Here is a 25,122-nt window from a genome sequence, read left to right as displayed (position 1 = left end):
TTTAATCTGCACAGAATACTTTTATATAGTTTTCTTACATGAGTATTACAACTTATGGTCTTCAAGATTTGAAGTTTTATTGTAAACAAAGTAACCACTCTTTGTTCTTTCTTAACCTTTAATCAGGCCACTGAGGGAAATTCCGTGCTTTTAAAAGTTAACTGTGACAGACAGAATTGTCTATCTGGGTTCATAGACAGAATCTATGAATCTCCCTTCTTCCAAACCCTCTGTCAGATTCATTCTTTTAAGAATCTCCTTAGTTATTTAATAAAACTCAGTTGTAATCAAACCAGTCAAATACCTTGTATGACTACAGACAGACTCTAAGACGCATTTCAAACATCCCGGCATTACAAATGCACAGTCCTATCGAGATAAAAAAAATCTTAGCATTTTCAGAGTGATTTTTAGTTTCCTTCACACAGACATTAGTCATGCCTCATTATCTGTGTACATTCTAGCCCTTCTGCCTAGAATACCCTTATATTCCGTAAAAGAACTCCTACTCATTCCTGAAGATTTATTTCCCGTGTCACCTCTGCTGCAAAGCCCACCATGACTACCTTAGATAAGATGTCACAGTAGAGCCATACTGGGTTAAAACCACACTACCTGGGTTGGATTACAGTCTCTATCGCGTGATGCCTCAATGGTTTCATCTGTAAATTAGAGATAGTAAAAGTAGCTACCTCATAGGCTTGTTGTGACAGTTATATGAGTTAATTAATACATGCAGAGCCCTTTGGATTTTGTAAATTCTTGATAACTATTAGCTATTTTTAGATAGTATTGTGCACACCACCACATCCAACTAATTTTTAATTTCTTTTTTTAAAGACAGGGGCTCACTGCGTTGCCCAGGCTGTATATTCTTATATATTATTCAATTATAGAACTCATTTCATTATGCTGTAACATCTCTTTTTATCTGCTCTTGCCTCTAGATGAAGAGGCACTTAGCTTGCAGACTGCAATCTCCCTAACGTATCAGAACAATGAATTTCGTTCCAAGACTATAGAACTCAGTGAATGTAAAATGGATAAATGTATGAATTAATGCATAAATCAATAAATGAACCCAGATGAATAATATGCCAAAGTTGTTTCTGTAAGTCTCTGTGATACAAATAAAAGTATGCTCATTCTATTAGCCAAGTATTTGTGGATTTGTATTGGTGAAATAAAATATATAAAACTATTTTTCTTATGCCTTGACCCCCAAAGCAGTGTCATAACCCTTTTGCTTATGGTGCAACCAATAATAGGACTGATGGGTTTTCCATCAATCCTATTTTTTTTTAAACCTGCTCCGTTCATATTTGACTTCAGCGTATGCTATTTTACTCCATGTTTTATTTTGTCACAGTTTAGACATCTAATTCAGCATAAGAAGAAATCATTACAGTCAACATTTATGGTCACTAAGAAATAAATGTATCTTTCGTATTCTCTGAGAGAAGGTTCGCTTCATTTATTCTTTTCTCTCGATAAATGCTGTTTTATAATGCCTTTGTAATGATAGAGACTTAAGGGTGGGGAAAAAATCTGGATACTTTCTTCTCTGTGTCACTTTGTATAAAGACTTCTTTACAGCCATGCTCAAATGATTTATGTACATATTGTAGATGCAGTAGCAGCAATTATAGAGCTATCCTTACCACTTAACCTGCAACATTCTGAATGGCCATTCACTGACCACTTAAGCTAACATCTGCTGCTTTGGTAGTCTAATATCCAAATAGAATGAAAAATCGAAAGGATAAAACTCCAGTAGGCTTGTTTACTTCAATAGGTAATGGTGGCGTGTGTGTGTATGTATGTGTGTGTGTGTGTTTTAAGTCTTAGTTTGCATTATCCAAAATTATCTGTTTTTTATCTTTGCATAACTAAAACATATGTGTCTTTTCCACATTTTTTTCCTAAATTAGAAATCAGACACAAGAAAAAAATATAAACACTATCCACTGCGTACTTTATTTAAGTGAGATCCTATTGTTTTACAGTTATTCTCAGCCTCCCAAACATAACATTAACAATGTTTGATACTAATAATTTTTCACAGTGCTGGAAAGTTAACCAACTGAGGCAAATACAAATAAAAATACCTGTGAAATTACTGAATCTGTGTAATGAAACTACTTTAATTAATGCTCTTTTGGATCTAATTGGCAGCTTAATCATTGAATCATTGACTTTTAAGGCTATCAATAAGATCAGAGACCAGTTTATCTAAACAATTTTAAATATTTCATCATTCTCACTGATGGATTCCTTTCTTCTCCTTCCTCTGTCACCGCCTTTATTTCATGCCCCCATTGTTTCTCCCTGATTCTTTATCAGATCCCAGCTGCTGCCCCAGTGCTCCACCAGGCTAGCCCCTCCTCAACTGTCAAAATTGTCTTCTTTACTCATTGCTTTGCCCATACCTTTTATCTTATCCCCTGGTGACTTTACAATGTCCTGCATGTTGCAAACATCTTCTCACCCTCAGCTTCAGAGGGATCTAAGAGAGAGCACCAGACATCCTCCTTCAAAATCCCAATACATGCCTAAATCTCCTGTCACCCAAGTCTCTTCAAAGTCCCTCTTATTATAGTTAGTAAAGCTCTTGCCTTTATTTCTGGGCTTTTCCCAAAGTACCACTTACTACTAGGAACTCCCTTTTCTCCCAGAGTGCCCGTATGTGGCTTCTCCATCATGACAGCCTCAGGGCAGTGAATCCTCTTACATGGCAGCTCAGAGTTCTTGGACCGAGTGTTTCAAGAGGCTCAAGTGGAAGCCACAGGGTTTCTTAGGACCTAGACTTGGACTTTCCAGAGCATCACTGCTGCAGCCTCTACTGGCTAAGCAAGTCACTCAGACCAACTAAGGATAAAGGTGGAGGGAATCAGACTTTACTTCTTGCTGGAAAGAATTGCAAAGAATTTGTTGCCATTATTTTTATTCTATTTAAAATATTTTACTATGAAGAGAAGTTTTGTCTCTTCTAAATTATAATATCCAAAACTAACAGGATACATTACAATTTGACATTTGATAAATTATTTTTAATTACAAAAAGGATTTTTCTGATTTTAGCAGATATATTGAAAATAAATAAGTATATACATAAAATATATACTCACTTAATAAAATATACAAACTTTTGAAAAAGTACCATTTAACACTTTCATATAACATGCTCAGCACATTTTTTAAATTTTAAGCTGAAGAGATTATGATGTTCTTGAGAACAGTGTATATTTCATTTTTATATCCCTAGCAACTGTCTCAGAGCTTGATACACGGTATCCTCTCAATAAATGTTTGTTCAATTGAATTGAATTAGTCCTGGATTTTGAGGTTGACGTAGCTAATTTATTGACTTCTCTGAATGTGTTGTGAAGGAGAAGAAAATAGAGCAAGAAAATCCAGCCTCATCAAGGGTGAATCCAATAGTAGCAACTGGTATGTATACCAGTTAATATGGTTCCAGGAAACACAGGTGATGGTGTTAGTAAATCTTTCTTCATGCAGTAGAATGTTCAAGAGATCATCCAGTTAGCATAAGTTCGTGTCTAAATTACTGCAACAACTGGATAACAAATATTTTGCATTACTTCTGATAAGGTTTGTTTATTTTGTAGGAAAGGGGAGTAAATAAAAGAATCCTATGAGGCCTATTTGTCTTTAGAGAAAAAAGAAGCTAATAAAGAGTCAATTGTAAGAGTTGACATAATTTTTTTCCAATTCACAGCTTTTAATATGGCAAAGTATTTTAAAACATCCTTTTAATCTTGGATGGAATTTGCTTCTTAAAGCTATGATCTTGTGTTTCTTTGTTAATTTCATATTTAAAAAATTCTTGGCCCATAAAATTGTTTTATAAGCCGAGCCACCATTGTTCTTTGTGTAATTTGAGAATCTCTGGGACTATCCTCTTGCCATCTCACTGATTCCAGAGTTTTGATTAGAAGAATGGGCATATTTTGTAGTTTGTTTTTCTCCTGAGGCAATTTTATGAGATTTCAAATTATAGTACTTCCTAAATTTAATTATATTTTTTCTGCATGTATTAGAAAAAAAAATCACCTCTTACTTCCAAAAGTCCTATCTACTTGTTATACTTGTTTGTCTGTGTAGTTAGAATAATTTATTTAAAAAATTTTTAAAGCAATCATTAGATTTTATATCATATCTTTCCATTTTATTAATATTAGTTGACAATACTTGGTTAAAGCCAATTTAAGGAATTGAAGTACAAATTATTGCTATAGGTTTCCATGACATACTTTCTAAAGACTTTTCTGTTCCCGGTGTGCAGTCTTGAAAACTAAGGCATAAGATGCTGAAATAATTCACCAAGGTCATCTATGACAATAGCTGACCTGGAGAGATTATTACCATCCCGTGATTCATTCTATCTCTTTCTAGTTCTGATATCTACCTCTAAATATCTTTTTCAACATGAATAAATTGTCAGGTTCTTATATTTAATACCATACACTGTAGACTTCCCATTGGAGACTCCCAATTTTACCAGTAATTTGTTTTAATTGCTAGCTACTTTCATATTCCTTGTATTTATTTATAGTTCCTTCTTATTGTTACATTATTCCTTTGCATATATACACACAAATTTCACATATATGTGGATTTTTTTCCCAATTTCCCAACTCTTGTTCTCCCACTCTCACTTTCTAAAAACTTACAAGTAACTTAGTTTTCTGCTGTTTCTTTCCTTCCATTGGGCAACCATTTTATTTCACTGTTTTTGAAGTGATGCAGTAAGAAAAAAATGGCTGCCTTTTGTTTACTTCCTTGTACATTAGCATGGGTGACATGATCAAATACATTAACTAGGATGTACATATCTTAAGAACCCAGAAGTGTACTATAAACCAGAAACACTTTGTTTTCCCTTTTCTTTTAATGCCCCAAGGTTTTGCAGCTTTAGCATAGCTCTAATGCTGTGCTAAAAATGAACATGAACATTTGGGGACAAATGTATTAAAATGGTGGTATCTAAAACATATCTGAATATTTCTTTCAATGTTAAGAAAAACCCATCAAAAGGTATTTATTTAAGTCATAAACATTGTAAATCAATGCTAACCCTGCAAATAATATTATAAAGAAAGATTAACTCATTGTATTTAAAAGCTAAGCTACTTAACCATACTTGCCTATTCTGGTTTTAAATTGTTTTTAAAACTTTCCATTGACACACAAAAAATTTTGAATTATAATATTTTTTGCCCCAAAAGAATTTCTTATTAATGGAAGGCTTAAGGAAATATATATACATGTATATGTACATTCACTTTTTAATTACTGAATTATTTATAAGTACCATTAAATTACTATATATCTAACTATTCAGAAAATTTATTTTCTTATCTGTATTTTTGGTGCTTCTGACTTTTCCTTCTGTGTGTGCTCTTTGTTGCACTTTGCATGTATTTGTCATAAGATTTTCACTGAGACTTAAAAGTAACAAGCTTTCAAACATCATTTTAATTTAGTCATTAAAGAGATAAGAAATCGATTTTTTAAAATAAATTCCAATAACTAAATAGTTCTTTATTTGGAAATCCACAATCCATTTTCAGTTTTGGAGAAATAATTTTATATATTTAAAAATATTTTTAGAAAGACAATCTGACTACACACACATACACACACATATTTGTATATATGTATATTAATGTAACATTTGTGCAGTGGAAAATTCCTGTAAATGTTGAATAGTTTTCCCTGAAACTACTTGTTAACATGGAAATCAGATAAGGTAAATCATATGTTTTATTGAGGTAAGTGGTCTAAAATAAGATACTACAATTTAAAAAATTAATAAAAACCATATGTCCTTTAGAACTTAAATTGAAATCTGCATTGTTCCTTTAAGTCTGCTGTTCTATGAATGTGTCATCCTTTGACAAGATAAATTAATCATCTACTTCGTTTATATACATCAATAAAAAAGATTCACCTTCTCATCTACTTTATCAAAAGTAATTAGGATATCTATTTTTATTCATATATAGTATCTTTTAGTGATTGAGATTTTAATTGAGGATATTTTGAAGGAAACAGCAATTATCTTTTTACAAAAAACAAAATACCAAGAAAAAGAAATGCCAGCAATCTAAAGGTTAAAACATATTGCCAAATCATTCAGTAGCGCAAGGCTCTTTAATAACATTCGTACAAAAGTACTTTCAGAAAATATGAGATAAGAAATGGCTTTTTGCAAGTCCTCCTTCCTTAAATTATTATTCAGCCTCTTATTAAACTAAAATCTAGTTAACTTCTTTTGGAGCTTGCTCAAACATTTTCTATAATAATAATAAAAAAAAATCTTGTGAAGGGATTTCCATAAGTTGTGCTGCATTAGTGACTTAGAGCAGCTTCCTTATCTGTTATTCCTTCCTCCTAGTAGACCTCAGATGATAAAAATATCCATAGACACAGTGAAGTCAGTGGCACGCCTGGCTCTCTCAGACAAAACTCCATGTGATCACATATAGGCAGCCTCAGTGAGGCTGATGCCGTGCAGCAAGCAGTAGGTAATGAGTCTTTGTGCAGAGTGAAGCTCTTGTTGCTGAACAATAAAGCATATGGTACAAGCAATAAAACACAGGGCTGGGAAATTTAAGAAGATTCCTCTGAACCAGGAAGAACTGTGTCTTCGGTGATGCTGACACGTATTATAAAATGATCATTTATTTTGGATCCTAATGAATAAAGAGTGCAAGGACTAAGACTACAGCTATTTGAACAGGTTGGTGATTTTATAAATTACTCAAACACTTCCTTGTGTTTGACTGGATTTAAATTAGAATGGGCTGGTGTGTGTTTTCCCTTAAACAAAAACTTTGCAAGATATTTGTAGTGTATAATATTAAGGATGCACTTGAATTGACCCAATGCGATTAAATTGTCGATGTAGTCAGATGTGACAGAGAAATGTTGATATCATTATATTAAACTGAAAAGTTATTTATTCTATTTTAAAAATTTATGGGTAAGAAACAAATTCATCCAATAATTTTTAATTTCTTATGTATGCAGAAATAATATAAAAGAGAATACTACTAACAAATAGCTCACATAAAAAGCTTCAAAATCATTTTTCCAGTGTTAAAACAAGCTGTATTGCAATAGTTTACCTGTCTTATAAATTAGATAATATATCATTCAAAATTTGTTGATGTGTTTTAGTATACTGCAAAAGGAAGGTTTGGAATATTCAATTATTTGAATTAAAAAATTTAAAAACAAGGAAATTTTGAAATGTTAATAACACTATTAGAACAATGTATTTTATACTTTAGTAATACATATCTATATTTATTTGTTGTGTGCTTTTAATTTTTCATGTTATATTTCTTTTGACAAATGGAAAAGATTATTGCACAAAACCTTTTACTTTATAAATATTATTCATTGATACTTAGAGAAAAACAAATTTGCTTAATTTTTAAGAAGAAGAGATTATTTAATGATGCATATTTTTGTTGGTTTACCATTTAGAAAGATTATGCGTCTTTATGTATATTTATAAAATGTGTACACACATGACCTTTTCTATGTAGAAAATAACCACTTCTTGCATTTATGAGCCATAGAGAAGTTTCTGTTTCAAATAGAGAGATTGTTGTGTGTAGCAAAATAAGGGAAGAAATAACTGGAAAATAATAGCACAACACTGAATCTGAGTATCTTTGCCAAAGCCAGACGAGCGAGCGTTGCTGCTATATGAATCTTTAGATTTAAATACATAGTTTAACTTTGCTCTACATTTTTACTGCTGTATTGTTTTAAAGGCATCCTGGGACCTAAATTCTTTACAATTAATTTTTGGACACCACTTAGGATGATAGTCTCTAAGGCACTTGGGCACATTTAACATTTTACAGAATTACTATAGTGACCTCATGTATTTGTGTAGTGACTAATATAAATTTATGCCTGTAAGATGCTGTTTAAACCACAGCAGCAAAAAGAAATAGCCCATGTGCCTGATTATACGTGCAATATGTATTTGAATTTTTTAAAAAGCTGTGTTTCAAAAACAAGGGAAGTTAATGAAAATTTAAAATTGGCCTTCCACACGTATTTAAATGAAGCATTTGACTATTTGGGTTTCCTTGGTTACCATAGTCGCTGCTGACAGCTTCTTTTGGTGGGGAGGGAGTAAGCAGTGAGAATAGGACTCTAAAACAAAGCGTTAAAATCGTTTATCCATTAATAGACACGGGGGAATGTGATGCTGACAGCCCAGTAAAACCCGTGCCCACTCCCCATCGCGTATTGCTGCTCTCCCGTGATTCAGGTAGCCTGGCAGAACCGCAGTTCCACAATTCCTTACCCAGCATTCCGTTTCAGCTGCTGGAGGACTGCCTGAGCCTTATGCAAATGAGACCAGCTCGGAGGCTTTGACTGCAGAAGCGAGAGGAGGGGGGCAGAAGGGAGTTCAAAGGTCACAGGGCTGGTGGAAAGCTGGATCAGTTGCCTGAAAAAAAATGTACTGGGCTTCTCTGCAGCAGTGTTTTGCAGCAGTTAAATGAAGTGTGCTTTATTTCTGAGAGTGAAGATTTTACAGCGTGTGTGCCGTAGTCGTTTATAGTGCACGCAGGTATGGTGACATTTCATGATGCGCCTGATTTTTTTTCTATTAAAGACACTGATGAGCATTGGCTATTTTAATTCATCGTGGCAATTGGCAGGGTGTTCCTGGTTTTCAGGATTCCCTTAACTAGTTTATGTTTTAATTTTCTTCTTGGTATTTCTCTACTTGAAACATGGGTGTTTTATTCCAATAGAATAATTTCATGTGAGAAAAAACTGAGTTTAGGCTTCTAAATAATTCCATTTCGGGGGTAAGTTCTTTATTGAAGAGAGATCTCTGAGTTGAAACATCTAGATAAATATCGAGGCTTATAACTTTCAGAGGATTTTCACATTTTTTAAAGAAATGTATTTAAAATAAGATCTGAGTTCCTAGCCTAAGATTCTTGTGATGTATCTGGTATTAAATAATGGAGTTCTTTTGTTCATATCTCACACAATCTCATAAGGACAATTTTAATAAGTATATTTTCATTCCATTTTAAGGGTTTTGGTTTTCAGAGTTTTTGTTCTATGTTTTATTGCCAAACATCTTCTCAGAGCAATAATTTCTTATATTGAGGCTAGATCCTTTAAACCCTTCTTTGATTTTTATAATTGTTATAAATTCTCTTTGGGACTTTTTGGATAATGCTATTTGAACTTAATGTGTTCAACTTCCTATGACTTTTCCTTTCAGTTAAGTCTGCATTGTAAAGTGATCCTTATAAATGTCACAGACAGGACAAAAGTCTTCTTTTCATGCACGAAATATCACACTTTTGTAAAATGTATGATTACATCATAGGAAAGTCTGTCCTGCACCAAACAAATGTGTACTCACTTTTATTGTTCATTTTTTAAATTTCTAAAACATATTTTCAAACAAACTTAATTAAAACAGTACAATCAAACTGTTTACTCCTATCATTAAAGCATTTAAGTATATCAATTCAGCAGTTACAATGTTGATTAAAAAATGTTATTTTCATTTGCATCAACTGTGCATCTGTCTGTATTACAGGTTGTATGTGCATGAAAATATGTTGGAAAAGATGAAGAGGCAAAAATAGCTTTTAGCCATGAAATGACTGCTTTATGTTTTTATATTTGCATAAGATATTTAAAAATGAATTTTATGAAGCTTACATACAAAGATCGAGTACATATTTAAACTTAATTACTTTCTTTGCCCTGAAAAGAGGGAGTTAATTTTATTATAATGATTAAGATGAGGTATTTTGGCAACAATATGTTTTACTGTAAAATAGAGGGGGCCTTGAGGAGAAACCAAAACAGGAGGATAGCTATTTAAAACAGTGAAGGACAGTTATTTCCAGTATTTATGAAATTCACTTAGTGGTTATTCAGGGCCAGATTCTCACCCTTTATCACTCTATGGGGACAGTATGACATTTATCCAGGATCCTGAGATTAATTTAGGAAAAGGAATTCATGTTTTGTATGAGCTTTTAAAAAATTCAAAAACTGACATTTTCTTCTAAAGTGTTTCTCTTTTGAAACTTTCAATAATGACTTCAGGTAAAAAGAGTATTGTTTAAATTAGCTGTTTTCTTTTTATGTTGGTCAGAATATGCTGTCCTCCGGTCCAAACAATATTTATAGGCTTTGCTTTTATATATATATAAAATATTATATATATAATCGTTTTATATATATGTTTAAAACAATAAATATATATGCACACACATATGTATAAAAATATATGTATGTTATACATATTATTGCATATATTATGTATATACACACATATATATATACACACACACATATATATATATGTATTTCAGCCAGCCAAAGAAAATATTTTTAGTGGTACATCATATTTAATCCAACAATTTTTTTCTTAAAATGTTTAATTTTATATTTAATTCAGTAGCGCCTGTAGTTTGTGTCTACTAATCCCTGTGTGTGTTATAGGCAGAGAGGGAGAAAAGAACCAAGTTTAACATTCATTTAGGTAGTCCAGTACTTTTAACTTTGTAAATGCAACTTCTATCACAGAGCATGTTCTGAATATGGAAATAAAAACAGTGCGGGCAAAGAAGGAAAGCCCATGAAGATTCTTGGAGAAAACGTGATAATAGACAAATGTGAAATAAAGAGAATTGTTGTGATTCTGTGAACCACGAGAGAGCTATATATGTCCTGCAGCTAATTTATGGCTTTGAATATCCTGGATAATTTATGTCTCTATGCAGATTCACTCAAAACTTTGAAGTCTTTTGCAATAGCTCGAGCCATGCTACTTCCATACAAATCTCAGCAGCATATACACAGTAAGTCTGTAGTCTGAATATCTAAACATATCTAGAAAAAAAAATGCATTTGTGTAAATACAATTCAAATCAAATTTGAGAAGTAAAAGAATAAATAGAGTAATCTAAAAACAAATCTTTGGGGATATGCACTTAGTCTACTTAAAGAGATAGTGTTATATCAGGCTTCAAAGGAATCTTTGAGGATTTTTCAAAAATGAATTTCCTGCTCTTTGATTACCAGTCTGTCTTTGTCATCACTTGAAACTAGAGACCATATTGTAGGCTTGGAAAAGATTTCAGGGCAAACATGTTCTACTCAGTCTAGCAGTGTGGAACATAGTCTAAAATCTACAAATAACTATTGTCATCTTAAAATCACATGTGTAGGTTTTAAGTTTTATTATTGCTATATTTCTTCTCCTGAACTTCTGGAGCCTATGAAAAAAAAAAAAAAAAAAAAAAAAAACTAACTTACTGAAACATGTAGAAGGAAAATGCTCAAAATAATTGAATATTCAAAATAATCACATTTCTCTATTTTAATATAATATTTTAAAATAAACAAAACAATTGTCTTTTTATTGCCTATTCTAGAATTTACATAAAATTCCATCAATTTTATTAAAAATTATAAGAACAATAAAATTATAAAATGATTTTAAAGATCTTATTAGACCTATAGGAATGCTATAGTAATACCTTGTCTAGTAGAGTTGGAAAATAATCTGTATGATATAAACTGATTTTCCAAATAGCTAAAGTTTATGACTATAAAGGCCAGTTTTTAAAAATGCTAATAGCTGTCATGAAATAAAAATATAGTACACATCATACTGCCTTGTAGAGCAAGGTGAAAGTCAGTTTAGGTTTTTTTCACGGCATAAGAATTATTAGTCCAACCATTATATTTACTTACTGCAAAAGACAAAACTATTCCCAACTATTCTCCAACACCAAATAGCTTCTTACTATTATATACTTTTTATATATAATTTTATGTGCTTTTTATAATTTTATTGTCTCTTTTTAAATGTTAATATATATTATTTTTAACATAGTTAATAATTGTCCTTTTAGAACAATTCAAAAATCAATTTTGAACTTTGCTTTACATTCAATTCTAAATTACTTTGACTTTCCTGGACAGAGAAAGAGAGAAATCTTCCTCCATACTTCTACTATATACTGAACTCCTGACAGATACATACATATAGTATAGGAACATAAAAAATAAACAAAATTTATTTTTAGTTTGTCTTGTGTTCATAGTGTTGAAAATCATTTGAATTCCAAATAAATGAAAAATTTATCTTGTTGGTACAATGAGAATCTATAATATTGAACTATCAACAGAAATTTGAACTTTATATCAAATAGGAAAATGAGGAGTATCTAACAGATATACAAATAAAAACAAAGAGACCAATTTTTTGGTTCCATTTGACTAATCATTGGTTCCATATACTTCTTGCCAATCTGGGGACTTGTGGTCCATCTCATTTTCAAATCCTGGCATTAAATTCACCACCTTTCACCACAGTGCTAGCACCACGGTGCTAGAATTTTTGGTTGTTCAGTTCTTTGTCTCCATGCAAGCTTATGAATCCACATACTCATTTAGAAATGCATTTAGTCACATGTGTTCATGCTCATGTCTTACACTCTTCCCAATCATAAATAAGGAAAGTAAGACAACTGAACCATCAACCACCATTTCTTTGAAATCTCACTAATATAACACAAAGCAGCTAATGCCATTTTAGTAGGTGTTCTCATATACAGTGAAGAACTTGATCTAAAGGAGTGTTAGTTCCATGAACCTAGTATCAAAAGACTGTAAGAATGAGATCTAGTCCAGCATATTTGGAGAATAACTTCTCATTCTGGTCCTCTTTTGCACACTAGCATATTAAAAGGCCTGAAGATTCTACTTTAACAAACCTGGGTAACTTTGTTTAATATAGTAAAACCTTATAAATTTAGGTCAATTTATGAACAATAAAAAAAAACAGAAAAATGTTGTATATTGTTTTCTTGATAGGAAAAGCTTTTATTGTGTTGTATATTATGTGTGGTTTCAAGCTATATCATGGAATGTGAAGAGGCTGAATGAGGGAATTGTTAAGAACTTAAGTTCAAGTCCCAACCCCGGAGTTGTTTACACAATGTTCTCTGACATTTGCAAGCCATGTGGCCTTGACATGGTACTTGAAACCTGTAAGCCTCGTCTTCTTCATTGGCAAAGTGGTAATATTAGTCTCTATATCAAGGGATTTTTATGAAAACGGAATGACATGATACATACCTGGCACATAATAGGAATATTATAGATGATAGCTAATATTAACATTTTTCAACCCACACAAGTTGATTCCCTGGTGCTGATGAGGCAAGTTCAGCTTAAACTTATAGTTACAGAAAATCCTCATGGAACATCTTAGGTTTCAATGGATGAGGAAGAGATGTGTTTTCCAAAAATAGAAACCTACCAGGATTTTATTGGAGGTTATCCTAGGTAATACTGAGCAGTTAAAGGTTAGAATTTGAATGGGATAAGTAGAGAAGGCAATCAGCATGGTCATCAAGGTTCAAACTATATGTGGCTTCATAGATATGTACCTTCAATCATTCCAACTAGAAGTACAGTCTCCACAAAATCCCCAGGTATGATGTGGCAATATGTGCTTTTCTGAGCTCCCTTTTTTTATATCCTTTAAGACTTTGCAAATTTCCATCTTTGTGCCTCTGCTCTACTATTTTTCCATTCTGACTTTATGCAATTAAGGCAGTAGTTACTCATCTCTGTTCCTTCCAGAGTTTCTATCTCATACAAGGGGAGCCTGGCTCATAGAAAGTGTCCAAGAAATGTTTGCTGAGCCAGTGTTATTATGGTGTATAAAGCACCTAATTCTACCTAATGGCATAAAAGTGCTAATTTGTGTGAATCGTGAGGTGATCATCCCTGAATATCATATTGGTGTTTAGAAATATTGAATCAATTGATTTAGTCACAATGTTTTCCAACAGAAATTTAGAAAAATATGTCTACATTTTTACTTAAAAATTATTTTAATAGTAGCATACCTAGAAGTGCTTTTTGGTAAATATACACTAGTAACCAGTTCGGAGTAGATTGCGGGAATATCATGACTCTACTTTTGAAACTTGTTTAAAGGGTGAATCTGCTCTAAACAGTGAATGTCCAAGTTTCAAAAGATTGTATGACTATGGTGCAACTTATTTCTATTGTGAACAAGTTTTACATTTCCGTAGAACATTTACTGAGACTTGAAAATCCAGTAGTTAATTTTACACTATATTTTATTTTTTTTTACTAATTGCTGCTTAATGCAGTGTCAGCTTCAGGCTGAACAACTGTTGTTCCCTGTCCTTGCCTTCAATAATAAAAATCTATATTGTGCCTAAGGTGGTGATTTGCTTTGAAGAATGTCCAAAGTATTTTTTTCTACTTGTTGTAATTTTTTAAACCTCCTTTATTTTTTGTGCAGTATCTTTGGCAGGATCCCAGTGCTTGGATGGGTAAAGTTCTAAAGCTTGCCTATATTTTATTCTGATGTCTATTTTAGTGTACTTTATGAGGAAAATGTTTTTTTAAAGTCCCTTTTCCTTCACACTATTCCGATAATTCCTCTAAAGGAAAAGGATATCATTATCTTAAATAGCCTTTGATTTACATTGCCTCATCTGTTTTGCTATTCAATCAGAAACTTTCTAAAGGACAACGGGAAACTTTTTAAGTGCTAAGAAGAAAAAAAAATGCTATCTTCCGGTGATGCAATAATAATAATTTTTAATTCTTTTAGATCCATGTGTTTTTTTTCCTCAATGTGGTAAGTCTTGCAAATTGTCCAAGGAATTAGGCTAAGTACTATTGTTCAGTCTTAATGGCAAGCATGTAAAATAAATTTTTCATTGACTTCACTTGGTACTTTTGTTGTTAGGGAGGGAAAAATAGGCTTACACCAGGCATTTGATCAAATTTCAACAGTTTTAAAAGCCTTGTCATGTTCTTGGTTGTTTCCTCTGGTTTTGATGACTAAAACACCATCTTAAAAGTTAACCTTAGGGGCCCGGCGCGATGGCTCACGCCTGTAATCCCAGCACTTTGGGAGGCCGAGGTGGGCGGATCACGAGGTCAGGAGATGGAGACTATCCTGGCTAACAGCGTGAAACCCCGTCTCTACTAAAAAAAATACAAAAATTAGCCAGGCGTGGTGGCGGGCGCCTGTAGTCCCAGCTACGAGAGAGGCTGAGGCCGGAGAATGGCATGAACCCAGGAGGCAGAGCTTGCAGTGAGTGGCGATGCACCACTGCCTGGGTGACAGAGTGAGACTCTGTCTCAAAAAATAAAAACAGTTAACCTTAGGAAAGAACTTTTGACTTTCAAACTAGTGTATTCCACTATACCATTTTGTCAAATGCCAAATGATGATCAATGTTTAGGGCCAAGAGGCATTCAAAACCAAGTTCTAGCCACCTTGTATGAATACTGATTACAATGGCACACAAGTACAGGCAACATGGAACGCTTCCTGAGTACCTCCCAGCCAGAGAGAGTCATGCAGAATCTCTTTGTAATTATTAGTGAACAGAATAGCTGTCCCTCTCTTTATCAGCAGGACGTAAGTCAATTTAGCCATCAGGGTGAGGGAAGCGGGTATGAAGTCTTTGCACAGAGGTCATGGCTTTTGTCATTGATTCTCAGGTACTGGGGTCTGCTTTGTATCAGAGCCTATGTTTTACCAGTTATGCCCTGCCCATCCCACCCCCCTCCCCCACCTTTTTTTTGAGACAGTCTCACTCTATCCCCCAGGCTGGAGTACAGTAGCGCTATCTCGGCTGACTGCAACCTCTGCCTCCTGGGTTCAAGTGAATCTCCTGCCTCAGCCTCCCGAGTAGCTGGGATAACAAGCATGCATCAACATACCCAGCTAATTTTTGTATTTTTAATAGAGATGGGGTTTCACCATGTTGGCCAGGCTGGTCTTGAGGTACCAGCCTAAGGCAATCTGCCCGCCTCTGCCTCCCAAAGTGCTAGGATTACAGGCATGAGCCACTGCGCCTGTCCCCCTTATTTTGATAGAAGTGCAAACTGAGACCCAGAGAACTAATCTTCCTACTTAAAATTATGCCACTTGTGAGTAGCTGCTCCAGGATTCAGACTCCAAATTTATGTCCATTCATTTACTGAGCAGGCACTGGAATACCTATTCAGTTCACAAAGTGTTTTATAATCAAGTGTGAGAAAAACATTAGGTTGAACAGGGATTATAACACAGTCTAATAAGTACTGATAAATGCACAGACCAGGTGGTGTGAATGCAGAGAGGCCACTTAACCACAGTATGGTACTGGTCAAGGAATATTTTTCAGAGAAGGACTGGGTCAGCTATAAACCTTGAGCAAGTGATCTAGACTTTTGAAACTTCAGTTTCCTTTGTTAAAACTACTTTGTAGAATGTGGTGGAAGGTTACAGAGAATGGTTACAGAGCATCTGACCCATAGTAGGTGCTCACTAAAGGCTAACTGGAGTTATTATAAATGGAATGAGGCTATCTAACCACCTTTTAGGAAAGACAGGTACTGTCCAGGAAAGTGTACCTTAACCTAGAACCATTCCTGTTAAGTATTCCTCAAGCCACAGAGTTGCAGATGAGGCCAGTTTTGGGTAGTCGTTTGAGTAGTATATGGCAGCCAAGACAACAGTAAAGAAATCCCCTGGAAATGTCTCCAGCAGATGCAGTAGGTCCTTTAGCACAAATGCCAGAAGAAACTGAAGGAGCTGGAAAGAGCCCTGTCTTAGGAAGTGAGTGACCCTGATCGTAAAAGGAATGTTGGCAACAGGTTTATAAACTTCTTTTATACTTTGAAATAATGTGTTCCTGGTGAATCATCTCTCCAAGTTCTGGATACCCATCAAAGCTGGGGAAATGGTACAATCACCAGAGCAGAGGTTTTTATCCTGGGAGTCCATAATACATAGCATGCATTTCTGCTATGTGCACTTTTTTTCTGGGGAAAGTGTTCATTTCTTAATCAAATTCTCAAACTGCAAATCATCAAACTGCAGAAATGTGATCCACCGCATATAAAGTAACTCAGTCCTTTAATTCAAAGTCACAAACAATTCTGGCATAAAGAATTCATAAATAATTTGGGAACCCCACAATTATTATTTCTCCAACAAAAATATTTATTAGCCAGGAGTGCTCCCAGGGTTCTTGGCTTAAGCAGACACCTGGACAAGTGAAGTACATTTGGCCAACTTGTGCTTCTCACATTGGCAAGCCACCAGCAGCATTTTTCACATTGGTAGTGCCCCATGGAAACACCTTGTGGGATTTTACCTTGTAAAATCATTGCCAGATTCCTCTTGTTTTGGCGGCAGATATGCTAATTTCTTGCCAAATGGTTTTAGGCAGAAATGACTCTAGTATTGTAGAAATATATATCCTTTTTTTCTTTTAGAAAAATGCATAACTATTCTCAGAATATATGAAGTGATAAATGTTCAAGGCACTTTTTCTTACCCAGTGGTAATTGTTTGAATGACCTAAAAGACATGCCTTCCAACAAACAATTACATTCAATATGGCTTTCAAAGGAGCATTCCCCCAACATGTATGTGCACTTTTTAAAAAATTAAAAATATTATGCATTGTAGTTACCATCTGTGATTTGCTGGAAAAGACCCCAGTGGGAGGAAGCATAGTATAGATGTATTGACTTCTAATCCTGGCTTGCTAAGAAACTTTGACAAAGTAGTTAATCTCTCTGCAACTTGGTTTCTTTAACTGTAAAATGAGGGTAACATGGCCAAGATTGTCGTAAAGATTCAGTAAGATAAAGATTGTAAAGTAGCTGGCACATAGCAGTTCTATTTAAGTCCTCTTCCTCTTCCCATATCTCTTTACATAATAGTCTCCTGCCTTGTACTTCCCCTGGTCTTCATGTTTTATGCTAGGAAAACACACACACACACACACACACACACACACACACACAAAGTATGACAAATAAATGACATTAAATTAAACCTTGGGAACAAATAATAGAACAAATTAAATAAACACAAGCATATACAATTGTTACAGGAAAGGGGTCCCTATCCAGACTCCAAGAGGGGGTTCTTGGATCTCACAGAAGGAAGAATTCAGGGCGAGTCCACAGTGCAAAGCAAAAGAAAGTAAAGTGGTGAAAGAACAGCTACTCATAGACAGAATAGGGTGTTCCCGAAAGTAAGAGGAGGAACGCGTCCACCTTAGGTACAATGCTTGTATAAATAGGATGAAAAAAAAAGATCATGGGGAGATGTGCTCTGCTACAAGGGTTTGTGATAAAGGATTAATTTTCTTAATTACTATATTTTGCATGAATCAATGTTATTATCTTTAAAGCTAAATTAAGAATGCTTTTGTTCTTAAGATATCTCAGGATATTAGGACACTCCCAAGTCTGAGTGTACTTATTAAACATTATCAATCTGTTCCCTTAACTGTAAACACCCAGAAGCTAGGGATACCTAGCTTTCTGGGAATGCAGCTCAGCAAGTCCCAGCCTCTTTTTTCTAGCCCTCACTCAAGATGGGGTCACTCTGGTTTGAACCCCTCTGACACAACTTCTGTGCTGGGTTTGAAGCACCTAGAGATGGGGTTTCACCATGTTGGCCAGGCTGGTCTTGAGGTACCAGCCTAAGGCAATCTGCCCGCCTCTGCCTCCCAAAGTGCTAGGATTACAGGCATGAGCCACTGCGCCTGTCCCCCTTATTTTGATAGAAGTGCAAACTGAGACCCTGAGAACTAATCTTCCTACTTAAAATTATGCCACTTGTGAGTAGCTGCTCCAGGATTCAGACTCCAAATTTATGTCCATTCATTTACTGAGCAGGCACTGGAATACCTATTCAGTTCACAAAGTGTTTTATAATCAAGTGTGAGAAAAACATTAGGTTGAACAGGGATTATAACACAGTCTAATAAGTACTGATAAATGCACAGACCAGGTGGTGTGAATGCAGAGAGGCCACTTAACCACAGTATGGTACTGGTCAAGGAATATTTTTCAGAGAAGGACTGGGTCAGCTATAAACCTTGAGCAAGTGATCTAGACTTTTGAAACTTCAGTTTCCTTTGTTAAAACTACTTTGTAGAATGTGGTGGAAGGTTACAGAGAATGGTTACAGAGCATCTGACCCATAGTAGGTGCTCACTAAAGGCTAACTGGAGTTATTATAAATGGAATGAGGCTATCTAACCACCTTTTAGGAAAGACAGGTACTGTCCAGGAAAGTGTACCTTAACCTAGAACCATTCCTGTTAAGTATTCCTCAAGCCACAGAGTTGCAGATGAGGCCAGTTTTGGGTAGTCGTTTGAGTAGTATATGGCAGCCAAGACAACAGTAAAGAAATCCCCTGGAAATGTCTCCAGCAGATGCAGTAGGTCCTTTAGCACAAATGCCAGAAGAAACTGAAGGAGCTGGAAAGAGCCCTGTCTTAGGAAGTGAGTGACCCTGATCGTAAAAGGAATGTTGGCAACAGGTTTATAAACTTCTTTTATACTTTGAAATAATGTGTTCCTGGTGAATCATCTCTCCAAGTTCTGGATACCCATCAAAGCTGGGGAAATGGTACAATCACCAGAGCAGAGGTTTTTATCCTGGGAGTCCATAATACATAGCATGCATTTCTGCTATGTGCACTTTTTTTCTGGGGAAAGTGTTCATTTCTTAATCAAATTCTCAAACTGCAAATCATCAAACTGCAGAAATGTGATCCACCGCATATAAAGTAACTCAGTCCTTTAATTCAAAGTCACAAACAATTCTGGCATAAAGAATTCATAAATAATTTGGGAACCCCACAATTATTATTTCTCCAACAAAAATATTTATTAGCCAGGAGTGCTCCCAGGGTTCTTGGCTTAAGCAGACACCTGGACAAGTGAAGTACATTTGGCCAACTTGTGCTTCTCACATTGGCAAGCCACCAGCAGCATTTTTCACATTGGTAGTGCCCCATGGAAACACCTTGTGGGATTTTACCTTGTAAAATCATTGCCAGATTCCTCTTGTTTTGGCGGCAGATATGCTAATTTCTTGCCAAATGGTTTTAGGCAGAAATGACTCTAGTATTGTAGAAATATATATCCTTTTTTTCTTTTAGAAAAATGCATAACTATTCTCAGAATATATGAAGTGATAAATGTTCAAGGCACTTTTTCTTACCCAGTGGTAATTGTTTGAATGACCTAAAAGACATGCCTTCCAACAAACAATTACATTCAATATGGCTTTCAAAGGAGCATTCCCCCAACATGTATGTGCACTTTTTAAAAAATTAAAAATATTATGCATTGTAGTTACCATCTGTGATTTGCTGGAAAAGACCCCAGTGGGAGGAAGCATAGTATAGATGTATTGACTTCTAATCCTGGCTTGCTAAGAAACTTTGACAAAGTAGTTAATCTCTCTGCAACTTGGTTTCTTTAACTGTAAAATGAGGGTAACATGGCCAAGATTGTCGTAAAGATTCAGTAAGATAAAGATTGTAAAGTAGCTGGCACATAGCAGTTCTATTTAAGTCCTCTTCCTCTTCCCATATCTCTTTACATAATAGTCTCCTGCCTTGTACTTCCCCTGGTCTTCATGTTTTATGCTAGGAAAACACACACACACACACACACACACACACACACACACAAAGTATGACAAATAAATGACATTAAATTAAACCTTGGGAACAAATAATAGAACAAATTAAATAAACACAAGCATATACAATTGTTACAGGAAAGGGGTCCCTATCCAGACTCCAAGAGGGGGTTCTTGGATCTCACAGAAGGAAGAATTCAGGGCGAGTCCACAGTGCAAAGCAAAAGAAAGTAAAGTGGTGAAAGAACAGCTACTCATAGACAGAATAGGGTGTTCCCGAAAGTAAGAGGAGGAACGCGTCCACCTTAGGTACAATGCTTGTATAAATAGGATGAAAAAAAAAGATCATGGGGAGATGTGCTCTGCTACAAGGGTTTGTGATAAAGGATTAATTTTCTTAATTACTATATTTTGCATGAATCAATGTTATTATCTTTAAAGCTAAATTAAGAATGCTTTTGTTCTTAAGATATCTCAGGATATTAGGACACTCCCAAGTCTGAGTGTACTTATTAAACATTATCAATCTGTTCCCTTAACTGTAAACACCCAGAAGCTAGGGATACCTAGCTTTCTGGGAATGCAGCTCAGCAAGTCCCAGCCTCTTTTTTCTAGCCCTCACTCAAGATGGGGTCACTCTGGTTTGAACCCCTCTGACACAACTTCTGTGCTGGGTTTGAAGCACCCTTAGGGAAAGCAGCTGAGGCTAGGAAAACAAAGAGCTAGATAGTAGCAAAGAGAGGGTCTTCTAAATGACACTTGGAATTTATTTCCACTATGGGTGATGTCAGGGAAATGTGATGTCACTATATAGTACTCAGCTTTGAAGAGGTGGCATTTTTCTTCTTCTATCCCAACTCTACAGACTGCTGTGCAAAGAATATGAGAGTGCAATGAGTAAGAAGAAAAAGAAAAGGAAGGAAGAGAATTTGTTTAAAGGTTGAACAACAAAAATCTTATAGAACTGAGTCAAAAGCCTGGAAAAAATTCAGAGTTGCTCTGATTTTATGAAACCTACTAAAGAAGTCATTTCTTTTAGAAGGGCACTGCTTAAAATTATGATTAGTTTATTTAGTAAAGCGTTTAGACCAGGGATGTCCAATCTTTTGGCTTCCATGGGCTACATTAGAAGAAGAATTATCTTGTGCCACACATAAAATATACTAACACTAAGATAAATGATGAGCTAAAACAAAAAACAAACTCATAATGTTTTAAGAAAGTTTACAAATTTGTGTTTGGCCACATTCAAAGCTGTCCTGGGCCACATTGCAGCCTATGGATCGCGGGTTGGACAAGCTTGGTTTAGACTATATTCAGCATTTGATTAACATAATAGTATAAGGGCAGAACATTATAGATTATTCAAAATCATGGTTTTTAAAAGTTGGAAATGAAAAGGATTCAATTTAAACAGTTAAACATTTATTCAGAGATTTAAGAACATTTGGTTAATTAAAGCTATTTCTCAAAATTATAAAAGCATCATAGCATGATTTTTTTTTTTAACTGAGCTCTCTTTTCTTGAATATTGTAATAAAACCTATATACTATCAATTGAGCCACTGTCCTCTTCATCCTCTATCTCACCCAGTAGACTATCTGGTTGATAATTTGACATTGTGAATATTCTTATTTTTGCCAGCTAAACTCTTCCTACCCTCTATCACAGATGAGCCACTCACAGGTATTATCATCAGCTTGTTTACAATGTCTCTCACTTCACCATTTGAATTTGGTGAAGCAATCAGAAGAAACACTAAAATTACGTTCCTTTCTGAGTAAAGCTAAAAAAGAAAAGCTTCTTTTCCTATGCAACTCAATCCAGACACTGGTGTTTCCTGGGCCCTCAGCCCATTGCTGATGGAAACCAGCACCCTTGCCTTATTAAGTTCATTGGAATAGAACTTTATCATAGTTTCTTAGTGTTTTGTACTTGCTGGAAGAATTTACTGGAAGAATGCAAAGTAGATTATTTTGCACTTTCACAAATCACAGAAAATCCTTCCTCTCATGCCACCTTGTAATGCAAGTTGTGTAACATGCCCGTTGATCTAAAATCTTCCACCTTTGCCAAATTACAAAGGTGGAAGAATCTTTGTTAATGATCCTTGCGGTTATAAGTTACTCTCACTTTGCTTAAATACAAAATCAGCAATGCAAAGGATAAACCCAATCTCCCAAGTAAAAGTGAACAGAGGGGCTCTTGATGCCTCCTATTGTTCCTGATAGAATACCCCCTAAGGCTCATGCACTACACAATGTGATGAAATAAGGATCCTGAAGATCAAATGAACCCAGAACTCGCAACTCACCTTCTTTTCATTTTCCGGCCAGGAAAGAAATAACATCTTATTAAAGCAAACATCCCATTACCATATAAGAAAATTCTTGCCATGCCAGAGTTACTTCCTGTCAAGTTCATTTCTTCCTACATCAGTGATAGGCAGGCCTGTGCTTGCTCTGTTAACCATCACTCAGCACTCAAACTTTTTCAGATTGGTAAATTCATGATTCAGCCTAATGACCTTACATGTTTTATTTACTGGGTTTCAAGGGCAGGAATTTTCATGTATGTGGTTCCAGTCTAGATGGATTTTCCTATTTAGATGTTTTAGTTGATTGCACAGTCATTTCCTTTCTCATCAAGAGCACGAATGAGGGCTGTCAGATTAACAAAAAACAACAAAAAAGTAGATTTCTCAGTTAAGTTTGAATTTCAGATAAATTTTAGTGTAAGTATGTCCCAAATGTCATTTTTTTAGTCTGAAATTTAAATTTAACTGGGCGTCCTATATTTTTATTTACTAAATCTGACAACCCTAAGAGGTTGTTCTACAAATCGTGTTACCTGCTCCTCAGACATGGGGATGTATGGTGTTCTTAAGACATGTTTTCTGTGGTCAATTCCTTATGATAGATAACGGAAAGGAAATAGGGGTAAAATATAAGAAGAAAAAAGGATTAAACATTAGATGAATATCAGTGGGATAGTAAGAACTCAGTGAGTTATCTATGAAAACCGTGGAATTTTTAGACTGTCAAAAGAGAGTAAAATGAACAAGATTTCAAGATATACCCAAAGGTTCACTTCAGCCATTCTTCCACAGGCATTAAAATATATGTTTTTATCCATCCTCTTGATTTGACATTTTTAGTCAAACCCTCCTCCTAACATGCTTCTGGTTTCTGATATTTTTCTCTTTGAACTCACCATTAGCTTTGCCTTCCCAATAGGACAGAGATATGTTAAATGAAACAATTGCCTTATAATCACAGAAAATCTAGTGTTGTTTCTTTATTAGTTGTTTCTTGCAGAGAGAGATGGAAACATTTATACTTTTCCGCTACTTTTTCATAAATGTGCTCACAAGCTTCTGCGCAATGGTCATATCTAATATAAATACTAAATAAGTAGTATGTGTCAATGAAAAATAACAGATTTCTGAGATCATAACATGCTTATTTAATGTTTTAAAATAAAGTAGTTCTTAATTAAAGTTTGCAATAGACAGGGAGGTTTGGGTGCAGGGAAAGGGGAATCCCTAACTGAGAATGTGGCCAAGACGTGAATTCATGGATTATACTGATAAACGCACAAAAAAAGATAAATCGATGACAGATGAGGAAAGGATACTGGCTTTGAAATGCGATTGAGTCTCTGGAGTCATACCCAGCCAGGTGGGCCCCTGTTCACAGTGTTTTCCTCTCTGCCTAGTGGCCATGTAGTTGAATGATCAAGGGGCAGACACCTGAACCAAGACAGGTCAAAACGTTGCTGAGCCTTTGGAACATTACAGTTGAACTGTGACACAGAGAGAAGTTGCTGGAGCTTAAACCTGGTAATTGCAGAGCTCCAGAGAAGCAATTTTTACAGCCATAATCCCAGAAGCTGCCCCAGTTCCTGTTTCCTGAGTTTTGGTTTCAAGCTCTATCATAGATTGCATGAACTAGTCCAGTGTTTTCCCAACAGAAATCTTTTGCTTAAGTTAGTCTAGAATTGGCTTTTGTGTTGCTCGTGAGCAAAAAAAATTGTATTAGGCTTTGGGATCAGTTTCATCTCTCATTTTCATTCTCATTCAACCAAATATGCTATTAGGGGAGTTAGAGTGGTAAATGAGATGAATAGCATTTCTGCCTTCATGGAGCTTTCAGTCTAGCAGAAAAAAACAGATATTAAAGTATGGAAATTAAAGGCTCTTATTAATTCACTGAACAAATATTTTTTGAGGCACCTATTGTATACAAAGCATTGTTCTAGGCACTTGAAACATTTGTAAAGAAAACAAAAATCCCTGCTCTTGTATTTTTTTTTAATCAGGAGATGAAAACAGTAAGTAATAAGCATAGAAATACATAAATAAATAATACGGATTTAGAAGGTGGCAAATGCTATGAAAATAAATTAAAAAGTAGATCAGAAGGAATGGTATATCAAATGTCCTAAAGACCAGAAAGAAATTGCAAGTTGGAGTAACTGCAAGATTATTAGAGCTGAAATATCAATGACAAGGCCAGTGGCTCAAATGAGGATGAAGAGGTTGGACAAGCTAGATTGTTAAGGACTTTATAAG

General features: G+C 34.9%; 1 protein-coding gene across 2 annotated transcripts in view; it reads left to right on the top strand.

Annotated features, from left to right (window-relative positions):
- CSRNP3 (cysteine-serine-rich nuclear protein 3) overlaps positions 1-25,122 on the top strand; it is a 229,290-nt gene that overhangs the window by 103,725 nt on the left and 100,443 nt on the right. The window contains exon 1 of one of the 2 annotated variants that reach the window (XM_011990988.1): positions 6,485-6,766. The exons of the other annotated variant lie outside the window; for it this stretch is intronic. The gene's annotated coding sequence lies outside the window, so the exon portion shown is untranslated. Of the gene's footprint in view, positions 1-6,484; positions 6,767-25,122 lie in introns of those variants that run through there. 2 annotated transcript variants of the gene reach the window in all.

Source organism: Mandrillus leucophaeus, unplaced genomic scaffold (genome assembly GCF_000951045.1).
Source record: "Mandrillus leucophaeus isolate KB7577 unplaced genomic scaffold, Mleu.le_1.0 Scaffold389, whole genome shotgun sequence".
In the NCBI taxonomy this organism is placed as follows: domain Eukaryota; kingdom Metazoa; phylum Chordata; class Mammalia; order Primates; family Cercopithecidae; genus Mandrillus; species Mandrillus leucophaeus.
Note: the sequence above shows the minus strand (reverse complement) of the source record. Positions and strands in the feature narration are given on the sequence as shown.